The following is an 11,650-nucleotide window of genomic DNA, read 5'->3' on the forward strand; positions in this document are numbered from 1 at the left end:
GCCGGAGTCCCAATTCCGAAAGAGACCGGCCTCGCTTCCGAGGGACTTCCCTGCGAGCGCCGCAGGGGTGTGCATTTCTCGAAGTCTGAGAATCCGGGCGAAAGCTGGCCCGACAAGAGTTGAAGTCAGCTCCCGGGGCGTCTGTTTGTTTATTGGCTCTTAGGGGAAAAGTTTGAGGATGTTGAACCAACCTCAGACCTGGCGCAAGCGGAAATCTCAGAATCTCTCCAGCAAAAGTCATCTAATTTCGACTCGTTATATAAGTGAGGGGCTCTTTCTTACCCTCCCTACCCCAAGCCCTCTCATTACTATTCCAGGAGTTAAATGTGTCTCGCTTTAAAAAAAATTTTTTTTTAAGTTATTATTATTTCTTTGAGTCCGAAGGCGGGAGAAAGCAGGCAGAGCCGGGGGCGCGCGGCAGCCCCACCCTCGCGCTGCCCCTTGGGCTGCGGCAGGAACGCGGGATCCCGGGTGCCGCCGGTTCAGGGCGAGCAGCCGAGCCCCGCGGTCCCTCCGTCCGCCACTCCACGTGGTCAAGATCAACAGTTTGTTGAGCTCATCAGTGACACCTTGAACTTTTCATAAAGAAAATGGGTATTGCAGCGGGAGGGTTCGGCCGCGGCCGCCGCGCCGGGTCCTGCTTAATATTCAATGATCTCGCTCGCGCCTCCCCCTCCGCCCCTCGCAGAAATTCCACCGAGTCCGTTACTGGGCTCAGACTTTTAAGTTAATTTACTGCCCTCCCCCCAACCTTGGCTAGTAACCAGCGCCTTTAGGGCTAGCTTCCCCCCCGGCTCCCGCCTGAAAATGACATTTCGCCGGCGTCTCCGGAGGGGGCTGAATTTCACTTTGTAACTTTCTGCGGAACCCGAGCCCGGGTGGCAGCTCGGGTGGTGGTATCGTATGCAAATACGCATGCTGACGTTACAGATCATGTGGGTTTTGGCGTAGATTCCCCACTGATCGAGACATTTTTTTTCCCCTTTTTTTTTCCTTCTTTTTTTTTTTTTTTCTTTCTTTCTAAAAATTTTGGCCACTGTTCTCCGAACGGGGGCTTCTTCTGTCTGTCTGTCTGGCAGGCTGGCTTTCCCCCTCTTTCCCACGGAGCCCGAGCCGGGCGCCCGGTGGGGAGTGGGGAGTAGGTGGGGGGAGCCAGCAGAGTTCCATTTTGGAACGCCCGTGCAGCGTCTCCGCGTTCCCAGCCCGGGTCTCCGCGTTCCCAGCCCCGGCGCAGGTAAGAAACTTCGCCCCGGCGCGGAGCACCCCCCGCCCGGCGCCGCCGGCCCCAAGCCCCGCACGCCGGGCACCGGCCACTCCAGCCCAACTTTCCCACCGCTGCCGCAGCCGCCACCGCGGCTCCCGAAAATGTGTTGTTAATGGGACTTGGCCGGGTTTGCGATTGGAAGGGGGGGGGGCGGGAGGGAGGGTGCAGGCTCTTTTTGCGGGTAGGAGGAGATCAGAGGATCCAGAGGTGGGGGAGATTTTTTTTAAAGAGTTTTGATTACAAGTTTGGATCAATGGGAGGCAGACCGAGAAGGAGGAGGAGGAGGAAAAACATGTCTACGTTTCCCTATGTCGACATAAGCCACAAAAAAATATGGCGTCCGCTTTCGACAGGGCGTTACGTAGACCCGACTCTGTTTTTATTTATTTATTTCGTGGCCGGCTCCCTCCCTTCTTGGCCAAACTGCGGCGCTTTGTGCGAATGGGGCCGGTCCCGCGGGGACTCCACCGGGACGTGGCCCCGGCTCCGCGGGGTTTGGCAGGCGGGGGGCTGCGTGTGTGTGCTCCCCTCCCTCCCCCGCTCTCCCCTCTTCTCCCCTCTCCCGGTGACGATTCGCCGTAATGTGGTGGCAGGAAGCATGACGCCGTGGGTTGAGGCTGCCTCTCCTCTCCGCGCTCCTGGTGGCTGCAGGCAGCAGGCGCGCGGCGCGGGCGGGCGGCCGCCCGAGCTACCTGCCGGGGGCCGGGCCGGAGTGCGGCGCTGTCCCCACGCCCCGCTCAGGTGACGGGAAACCCGCGTGGGGAGGGGCGGCGGGGGACCCTGGGGACCCCCGGGCCCGGCTGCCCGCCGCCCGCGGGCCCGCGCCCGCAGCCCGCCCAAGCCCACGATCGCCCCCCGGAACGGCAGCTGGCGCTTTTCGTCTGCCCCACGAGAGGTTCATCTTTGTTGGTGTTGCGGCTCCTTTTGGCGTCCCCAGGACTTGGTATCTTCGCCTTTGCAAACTTGCCCCTTTCCCAGCCGCTTTGCAGGAGGCTGGAAAAGGAGCGGAAAGTTGGAAACCAGTGAGCATCAGAGCACCGTCCCCTCGGCCTCGTCGCTGTGCCGAGCTCGGGAGGCGGCGGCGCACGACCGGGAGGAGGAGGGTGGTGTGTTAGGCTGCGGAGAAAACTTGCCGGGGAAGCCAAGTTGTGATTTGCTCAGGCTTCCACCTGATGGATCGGCTTCAAAGCCAGTGGGGTCTCTGCCTTCAGCTATTGCCGCGATGGCCTTTTGTTTGTCTGGGAGGTGAGGGAGGAGGAAGGTGAGGAAATAGTGACTTTCCCTGGACCCCTCCCCTTTGAAAGTGTCGCTGCCCAGCTTGGGCCCCAGGGATCTCCAAGTCTCTTCAGGCCCTAGAGTTCTGTCCTACCTGCTCCCTGATGATCGCCTTCTACCTCCAAGTTAGCAGCTCCCCAAGTCTGAGGCAGGCCCAGCTGGGCAGGATTTGGGGAGCAGGCATCCCTCCCCTTCATCCCTTGGGTCGCTCAGACCTCCCACAGTTACCCTCTTAAAACACACACACACACACACACACACACACACACACACACACACTCTCACTCCTTTATGTAGAGCAGAAATTAATGCCTGTTGAAGTGAAGAGAGTGAGGTTCAGAGAGCTCTTCAAGATTTCCGTCAAAAGGGGATTTTCTATTTATGAGGGCAGTTAAAGAACTTGAGTCCTGGGGCAGTGATGTCAAAAAGCATTTGGATGACAACCAAGTGGAATAAATATCTTGTAAAATGGCACGTTTAATGGTAAAAATAGATTAATGGAGCCGCCAAGTGCTTGAATGGGGCTAACATAACGGTTTCAGTTTAAAGGGAAAGTTATATCAAGCTGTATACACATCTTCTTTTAAGGCCAAAGGCGGGAAATCTACAAGTAAGATTGAAATGTGTCACCGACAATGACTGGATCCGCGATCTGTGGGAATATCATTGCTGTTTAAACACTCTGCTTTGCGATTGTTCTCATATGCACGCGTACCTTGCGGCCAGGTTTGGTGTCAACTAAGGATCCACTTGAAGTTAACAGCTTTTAAGGGGAAATTTTGGAGGCCAACGTTCTGGGGTAAATCGGATATATTAGCTAATCCCTGTTTAAAGGAAAAAAATCAAAATGCCACAAATGTTCGTTGGCACTCAAGAAAAGTATTCTCCCAATGTAAATGCAGTGTACCTTGACATGCCAAAAGGCGACCCCACCCCAAGCGTCCCATCCACATCAGGACCATGTGATTCAGTGGGATGCCATGCATTTGACAAAAACAATAATGACGGTGTTTGATAACAATTGCTGACACTGTTTCAGTATGCCGGGCATAATGCTGTATATTTTACATGCTTTATCATTTAATTCTCACCGTAACCCTATGAGATACATACTATTATTATCCCAAGCTTAGTGGGGAAGATACTTAAGCTCAGAGAGGTGAAACAAACTGACCCAAAGCCGCATGGCAAAAATCAAATTCCATGTTTGAAGCCAAGCCTTACAACACTCCAGTATAGCAGCTCCCCAGATATGGGAAGTTGTAGTTAGAATGAAAACTAAAGGCAGAAAAGAGGGAAGAGTGACCATGGCCCAGTGGTCCGAACTCAGGAATTTTCCTAGTTTTCATCTCTTAATTCATTTATTTAGCAGCTGTGTGTTGATTTATTTGTTCACTCCGCAACTGTAATATTCATCCCACTAATAAAAGCCTAGAGTCATTAAGCAGTTTTATATGCCAGAGACCATTCTAAGTGCTTAGGATTAAACTATGTTGTCTTCGTGACAACCCTGCGGGGTAAAGTACTGTCATCCTCTCCTTTCTATAGATGAGGAAACGGGCACGGAGAGGTTCTCTAAGTTGCCCAAGACCAAACAGCTAGCAAGCAGAGTGCCAGACCCCAGAACATGCACACTCCACGTCTGCAGACAGTGCACTGCTCCACACGTTACAGAGGTGCTGCTGAGATAGATAGAGCATCTCTCTAACCTCGATGCAAAGCACTGCTCCAGACACTATGGAGACGTCAGTGAGACCAAGACCCCTTACCCTCTAGGAATCTGAGCAGCCAGCAGGCCAAATAAAGCAGGATTAAACAGGTGCTAGAATTGAGAAAAGTAACTACTGTGGAAGTACAATGAAGGGTGCAGTTCTTGTGTTCTGAGGGACCCATGGAGGATTTCCCAGAGGGGGTAGCATCAGAACTGACCCATGACTGAGGAGGAACAATGTCTGGCGGTGTGTCGGGTATCATTGAACTCACCTGTTAGCAACAGAAATCCTGCCCACCGGTGACTTAACCAGATGGGGGCTTATTTGTGTCAGACAACAAGAAAGTGGGTGGGACAATGCCTCAGCTGTACCGCTGGGGACCCAGGCTCTGTCTTTCTACTCTGCCACCCTTAGAGTATAGGCCTTTGGCCCCAGGTCTATCATCTCATGGTAGGAAGGCCTGCTGCATCTCCAGGCCTCACATCTGCATACCAGGAAAGGGGAAGTAGGATGAGTGAGGCACAAAGAGCGTTTACCTAGTGTGGCTTTACTGTTACATTTGGAAAGGGACACCCCTCTCAGGGACTTCTGCCCTTAGCTCAAGCAGAACTGTGCCACATGGCCACCCAACCCTACCAGGAAGGGGCAATGCCGTGTTTTTAGTTAGGTACATCACTGCCACAAGCAGACTGGGGTTCAGCATGTAAGGCAGAAGGGGTGAATGGAGAAACGTTGTTGAGTTGGCAGATAAGGCGTTAGTGGCCTCAGATGAGAAGAGGAGGTTACTCCTGATGAAGTTAAAACCGCGTCCTGAGAGCTGTGTGTATTCTGGGGAGATGGAGAGGGGGATGCAGGGAAGGTTGTGCAAAGAGATGCCGCCACACTTGGGGATGGACGTAGAGGAGGTTGGCTGTTAATCTGTAGGTACTGGGGAGCATGGCAGGCTTCTGAGGAGGGAGCGTCAGGTGTTTTAGGAAGGTAAGACTGACAGCCGTGTGCCTTATGGAGATGAATCAGCTTGGTTCTTATTTGAACTAAAATGAGTTCTGGAAAGTTTCAGACCAGGGGACCAGTTCTGCCTTAGGGCAAAAAGAAGACAGCACGCTAAGAAAGTGAGGGAGATTTTCTTTTAGGTCCTGCCAATAGGAATCCAAAATTAACCTGATGTCAGTCGGCTGTCACCAGGAAGTAACTAGCTCTCCTTGTGCAGTAATTCAGTGAGTGGAACTGGATACACAGGGAAGGGTACCAGTTTACTCCCCAGACATGACGCTTGCTTTTTTCCTGACACTCGGACTCCCCAGGCCCCACCTGCAACTCCACCACTCATCAGCAGAATAATTTTGGTCGTGACCCTTCAGTTTTGCTTTTAAAGGAGGGGATGCTATCAGAGGGCCTCAGAGGGCCTCTGGTCAGGTTCCCCACGCTGGATTCCTCCAGCAAGGACCAACACCCCTGATTCTCTGCTCAAGTAGTAGCTTTATGATTTGTGGCTATTACATACCTCTTTAAACCTCAGTTTCCTCATCTCTAAAATGGAGATTCTTTCAGCAGCTGCCTTCTGGGTTGTTGTGAAGGTTAAGAAGAGATTTATAAAGGAGCTTAGCACAGCGCCTAACACGTGGATTATTCTCAGTGAACGTTACCTGTTATCACCATCATCTCCTCTGCCATCATAATCACTGCCACCACCTCTAGGATGTGACTTTCTTGTTTCCTTGAGGTAATTAACATGCATGGATTCTTAACGTAGATTTCGAGACCCCAACTGTCCCCATCTCATTGCAATTCTCCTCCCTACCCCCCCTCCTCCATACACATATATGCTTCTTTGTGGCAAGTCTGAGCAACTACTGACATGGAAATCTCTTCCTGAATATCACAGTGGGACCCTGGCGCAGTCTTCAGGTACCGTAATGTGCTGTGTCATGGTCAAACCCAGACAGCGCAGTTCTGAAAGGATGCTTAGCTGCTCACACACCCTGTGGTAGACAATAAAGTGGGCATTGTTTTTGGTATTGACAAGGTAGTTTCATTTGTAGTTGAAAAAAAAAGAAAGTCCTCTGGATTCCCCGCCCCTACCCTACATCGAACAGGTTGTGATTTTAAGAGCATCCACCCCCAATCTGTTTCCTCTTCCTATGCTTGAAGTCATGCACTTAAGAGGGGTTGATTGGCAATGGTGTGTGTGTGTGTGTCTCACACATACGCACATGTAACGAGCCCCCAAGGAGATAAACAGTCTTGGCAACGGTCCATCACGTTCCACCCAAACTTTAAAATGGAGTCAAAAAAAAAGACCAGAGTCAGTCTTCTTGCTGACACCTCTCCTTACCCCCTGGTGAACAATTTACGTGTTAAGAGCCACAGTTTTGCACACTTTCTTCCTCTTTCTGCCCAGCTCCGGTCCCCTAGTGCTAGAAACACTTAGTAGAGATTAAATCTTATTACACAGTGTTTCACTGCAACAGTATTTACCACATAAAACCTGCAGTGAATGAAACGCTTGTGCTCTTGATTCATGGGGGATCAATCTTAAGGAGTGTGACCCAGGCATTCACTCACTTCGGTTCTAAGAGGTTCAGAGTATATTTTAGGGGTGCACAGGCTTGCTTGGGATGGAAAAATGGGAAGCGTGGGCTGGGTTTACTTTCCTGGGTTTAAAGCCACTCTGGGTTCACCAGGCAGGGGGAAACCAGCCCAATCCTGGGAACCATTTGCCGTCAAGCTCCAGACAGGGAGTGGATTCCTGTGTCTCTGGGGCATTGGAGGGTGGCCGAACTGAATTAGCTCTTTCTCTGGGAGGGAATCCTCCCTGTCGGGGGCCCAGAACAGACTCTGTGGGAGAAAGAAGGAGCGTGCTGTCAAGAAGGGTAGAGAGAAAAAGATGAATGAGATTTTCTGGGCTGGTTGGATGCCTGCAGCTGCAGCTTCTGGGCTCCAAAACATCTGCAGAAAACCAAGGAAGGACCAGAATCTACACGGAGGAGGCCGCATGCGCGCACGCATGGGCTGGGCCAACGTGACAGTTTAAATCAGTGTCGCAGAAAGCCTCAAGGAAAACACTCCTCAGCAGGGCTGACATTTGTGTCCCCCCCGACCGCCATCTCCGCCCTGCCACAGACCCCAGCCTTGTCCACTCTGGCTGATGAGATGGAATGAATACAGATCTCCCTGCACACCCAGACACACCACAAACACAGTGCTGCCATCCTCGGGGCAGCAACAACTTCCAAAAACTGGGCACCTACCTTGTGCCAGGCGCCCTGCTGAATGCTCTCTCTCCACTGCGTCCTTCAGTGTGACCCTGAGGAACACATTGAGAGCCATGGCGGAGCCCCATGTTAAAGACAGGAGGCCAAAGCTCAGAGCGCTCAGATGCTTGCTCAAGGTCACAGAGAGAAGGTCACCAAGATTCGAACTCACATCAGTCTGATTCTAAAGCCGATGCCCTTGGTCATCGCCGAGTCTTTCTGAAGTGTTCTGGAGGCCAGCTCCACCCCAGCCTGGAATAATAAGGGCGGGAGAAGGGACACTTTTAGAATGAGCTTCTGGACAGTCTGACAGCTTTTCTGCTAAAGGAGTGTAGGGGTGAGTGCACACAGGCTTGCGTGTGTGTGTTTGTGCGTTTAGTCAAAACAGAAGACAGTTCCAAATCTGTGCCTGTTATCCTTAGCCCCCCAAACCCCACCCCCAAGACAATTCTCAAGCCTCTATCAGTGTCTCTACCAGAACATTCTCTAGGGAGCACGGCACCCTCTCCACCCTCTCCTCCCTGGCTCCGGCGAGAAAAGGAATCCCAGTGGGCTGAAAGCTGCAGAGTTGGAGACAGTGGGAGGAGAAGCTGGGTGCTCCTTTCTGGACGCTGAACAGCCATGCCAGCCAGTGGGGGAAGCAGGTAGAGCAGGCATTGGGAGGGAGGAGAATGGCTGCGTCGCTATCTTTATACAATAAAAGAGGATCATTGTTAACTGGGAGCCCTTGAATCGTTACACGTCTGCCCGTGCTTCTCTCCAGCTGCAGGGCCATTTAGTTAAATAGCACACAGAAAACTCCTTTCATCTGGCATTACTTTTCCCGCTGTTTTTAAAATATGAGACTGGGCCGAACTGCTCGAACGAAAAAGCCATCTCAGGCTCCTTTAGCCCCTGTGTGTACCCGGAGCCCCCACGGAACCTCCCTGGCCTGTGCAGGAGGACTTTTAGAAACTATTTTGCTTTGCATTGCGCTCTCTTTGGAAACAGCACCTTTAAGGTATTTGTACCCAGCCTGGTCAGAGCTGGATGACACGGCCAAGTTGTTTAGGGTGGGTGGTGGCCCAGAGGGGGTAAGGAGAGGCCAGAATGACAGGGGCTGGAGGAGGGGAGATATGGACTCACAGCTAGAAGCTGGAAGAAGAGACTGCCCCCCTGGCCAAGAAATCGAGGGGAAGGGATGCTGGTGGCTCCAGGCAGGAGCGGAGAGGAACAGGGCCTCACCTAACCTGCCCTAACAGAGTGCCAAGATCACGTTATCCTGTAGAACGGCCTGGAATTTAGTTGATTCTGAGCAGGCAGTGAATTTCTGCCAGAGCCACACAGCTCAGGAGAGCTGGAAGCCTTCACATTGTTTCCAAGAGCAAAGGTTCCTGGGCCCACGGAGCCGAAGAGTAGAAACGGTCTGGATCACTGGTGGGTTAATGGTAGACCCTCCAAAGACAGGGCAGGAGTCGACACTGAAATGGGACATGTCCTGACTTCAGCACTTTTAGAAATGGGATTTATGGGTCTCCTGGTAGAAAGTCTAATGTCCTCTGGCATCCCCGGAGGGGGACGTTGGGGGGATGAGAATAATAGCATTATTATTAATTATTATTAATTATAATAATTATTAATTAATTATTAATGGTGCATTAATAGGATCAAGGAGTGTTCTGGCAGGAAGAAAGTTGAGGGATCGCCTAATCAAGCTTAGGGGAACTGAGGCTCAGAGCAATAAGGGAATTGGCCTAAGGTTACAGGATCATATGGCAGTGTATGGCTTTCCCTCTTCTGTACAATCTAACTCAAGGCCCTCTGTTTCCTTCGGACTCCCCTGACCAGCCAGCCCCATCACAGTACTTTCCCTCCCCCCTTCTGTTTTTCTGTCCAATCAGCAAACACTCACTGAGCACCTACCAGAGGAAGAGAACAACGACCCTGCTCTCAGGAAGTTCACGGTCATTTGGCGCTTAGCAGCAACTGCTTTCTGACATCACAGGCGCAAAGCTGAGTGCCTTTTGTGGGTTAGCTCACTGTGCTTCTAGGAGCTATGAGGACTCTGTTATCCCAATTTAACAGATGGAAAAGCACAGAGTGGGGAAGTCCTTTGTCCAAGGTTTCTGCAAGTCAGGCAATCCTACACCACACCTGATGCTCTTAAGGCAGGGGCACATGCAGCCTCTCCTACCCTCTGCGCACCTGCAGCTCTGGCGAGAGGGCTGGGGCCCCTCCCCCACTGATGAGCGCAGAGGGCGGAGTCACCAGCCCGCACTGAGGATGACACAAGGATGGGTGTGCATTCAGGGCCTGACAAAGGGCCTTCTTATGCGTAGGGGGTTTTCCCAAGGTATCGAATGTCAACTGTGTGTAGGCTCCACACACCCTTAACACCATGGCCCAGGTCATTTGTGTGGCAATCCTGCTAAGCAGACAGTGGGAAGGGCAGAGCCGGAACTCCAGCACAGGTCTGTGCAATCCCAGACCGGATCAGTTTTAGCCACATCAGGCAGGCATGCCTCAGCTAGAAGTCGCTGATTGGGGAGTCCTGTGTGGGCCGGGGCAGGTCACTTAGGGACACAGAATCACAGGTGGCAGCCCAGTTTAGTTTCCCAAAGGTCTCCATAGAACTAAAGGAACTATGAGACACTTTAGGCAACTTTCAGTTGAGCAACAGATACTTATTTGAGCATAAGAAGAAGTCCCAAGTGCTGTGTGCCAGGCCCTGTGCATCTCTGTAGCACAGATATTAGCATTAGTCACAATTAAAAAAAATAGCTTGAGAAGTAACTTACATACCTTCAAATCCACCCACTTAAAGTGTACAGTTAACTTTTTGTATATTTGCGGAGGTATGCATTCATCACCACAGTCTCATTTCAGAACATTTCCATCACCCCAGAAAGAGGTCCTGTGCCCATTGACAGTCACTCTCCATCCCCATCTCCCACCCTCTCTCCCACAGCCCTCGGCAACAACGGATTAGACTTTCTGTCTTTATATATTCGCCTTACTGACATTTCCTATGGAAGGAATTGTATAACATGGGGTCTTTCATGTGCTTCTTTCACTTGGCATGTTTTTGATGTTCATCCATGTTATAGCATGCATCAGTACTTCATTGTTTCATGGCTAAGTAATATTCCATCGTATGGCTAGACCACATGTATTAGTGGGCTGGGGCTGCCATAGCCAAATACCACAGACTGGGTGGCTTAAAGAACAGACATCTTCTCACAGTTCTGGAGGCTGGAAGTCCAGATTCAACATGTCTGCAGGTTTGATTGCTGTTGAGGTCTCTCTCCTTGGCTTGGAGAAGGCCACCTTCTTACTGTGTCCTCACATGGTCTTTTCTCTGTGTACGTGCCTCCCTGGTGTCTCTTTTTGTGTTCAGTTTCCTCTTCTTGTAAGGATACCAGTCGGATTGGACTAGGGTCCACCCTAACAGCTTCATTTTAGCTTAATCACCTCCTTAAAGGCCTTGACTCCAGATACAGTCACATTCTGGGGTTAGGGCTTCAACAAAAGAATTTGGGCAGGACACAATTCATATCATACCACAGTGGTGTCATGGGCTGTTTTGTTTATCCATTGACCTGCTGATGGGCAATTGGGTTGTTTCTACGTCTTAGCCATTGTAATAATGCTGCTGTGAACATTTGTGTGCAATCTCTGTGTGGACGTGTGTTTTCATCTCTTAGGTAGATTTCTAGGAGTGGAATTGCTGGGTTTTGTGTTTAACTTTCTGAGAAACTTCCAAACTGTTCTCCTGGCTGTTTCCATTTTACATTCCCACCAGCAGCGTATGGGGATTCTGATTCCTCCATATCTTCGCCAACCCTTGGCATTGTCATAAGGTCCATTTTCCGGGTGAGGAAACTGAGGCACTGAACGGGGAAGGTCAATCACAGGGTTAGAGAGCAGAGGAGCAGGCTTCACACACACACACACACCAGTTTGACCAGTTCCCTACCCTGGTCCAGGACCGGTTAGCAAGTGAGGCACCCAGTGTGTGAAACCTAAGACAGTGTTTGCTCTCAAGGTCAGCAAGGCTTGGCACCTGAGAGAGAGTAAAAGCGCCTCCTTAAATTTCACATCCTGGGTGCCTAGTTTGCTCCTTACGTCACCCTTGCCCTGGACCTGCAGCCACCCCGCTCCTTGTC

The 11,650-nt window shown here is 51.3% G+C and overlaps 1 protein-coding gene across 2 annotated transcripts in view; it reads left to right on the top strand.

Moving 5' to 3' along the window:
* Positions 1–978: 978 nt before the first annotated feature.
* The window catches only part of ZHX2 (zinc fingers and homeoboxes 2), a 170,932-nt gene continuing 160,260 nt past the window's right edge, over positions 979–11,650 (top strand). For both annotated transcript variants that reach the window (XM_024741058.1, XM_024741059.1), the window contains exon 1: positions 979–1,234. The gene's annotated coding sequence lies outside the window, so the exon portion shown is untranslated. The remainder of the gene's footprint in view (positions 1,235–11,650) is intronic.

The sequence above is a fragment of the Neophocaena asiaeorientalis genome, unplaced genomic scaffold (genome assembly GCF_003031525.2).
Source record: "Neophocaena asiaeorientalis asiaeorientalis breed wild unplaced genomic scaffold, Neophocaena_asiaeorientalis_V1.1 scaffold177, whole genome shotgun sequence".
Lineage (NCBI taxonomy): Eukaryota > Metazoa > Chordata > Mammalia > Artiodactyla > Phocoenidae > Neophocaena > Neophocaena asiaeorientalis.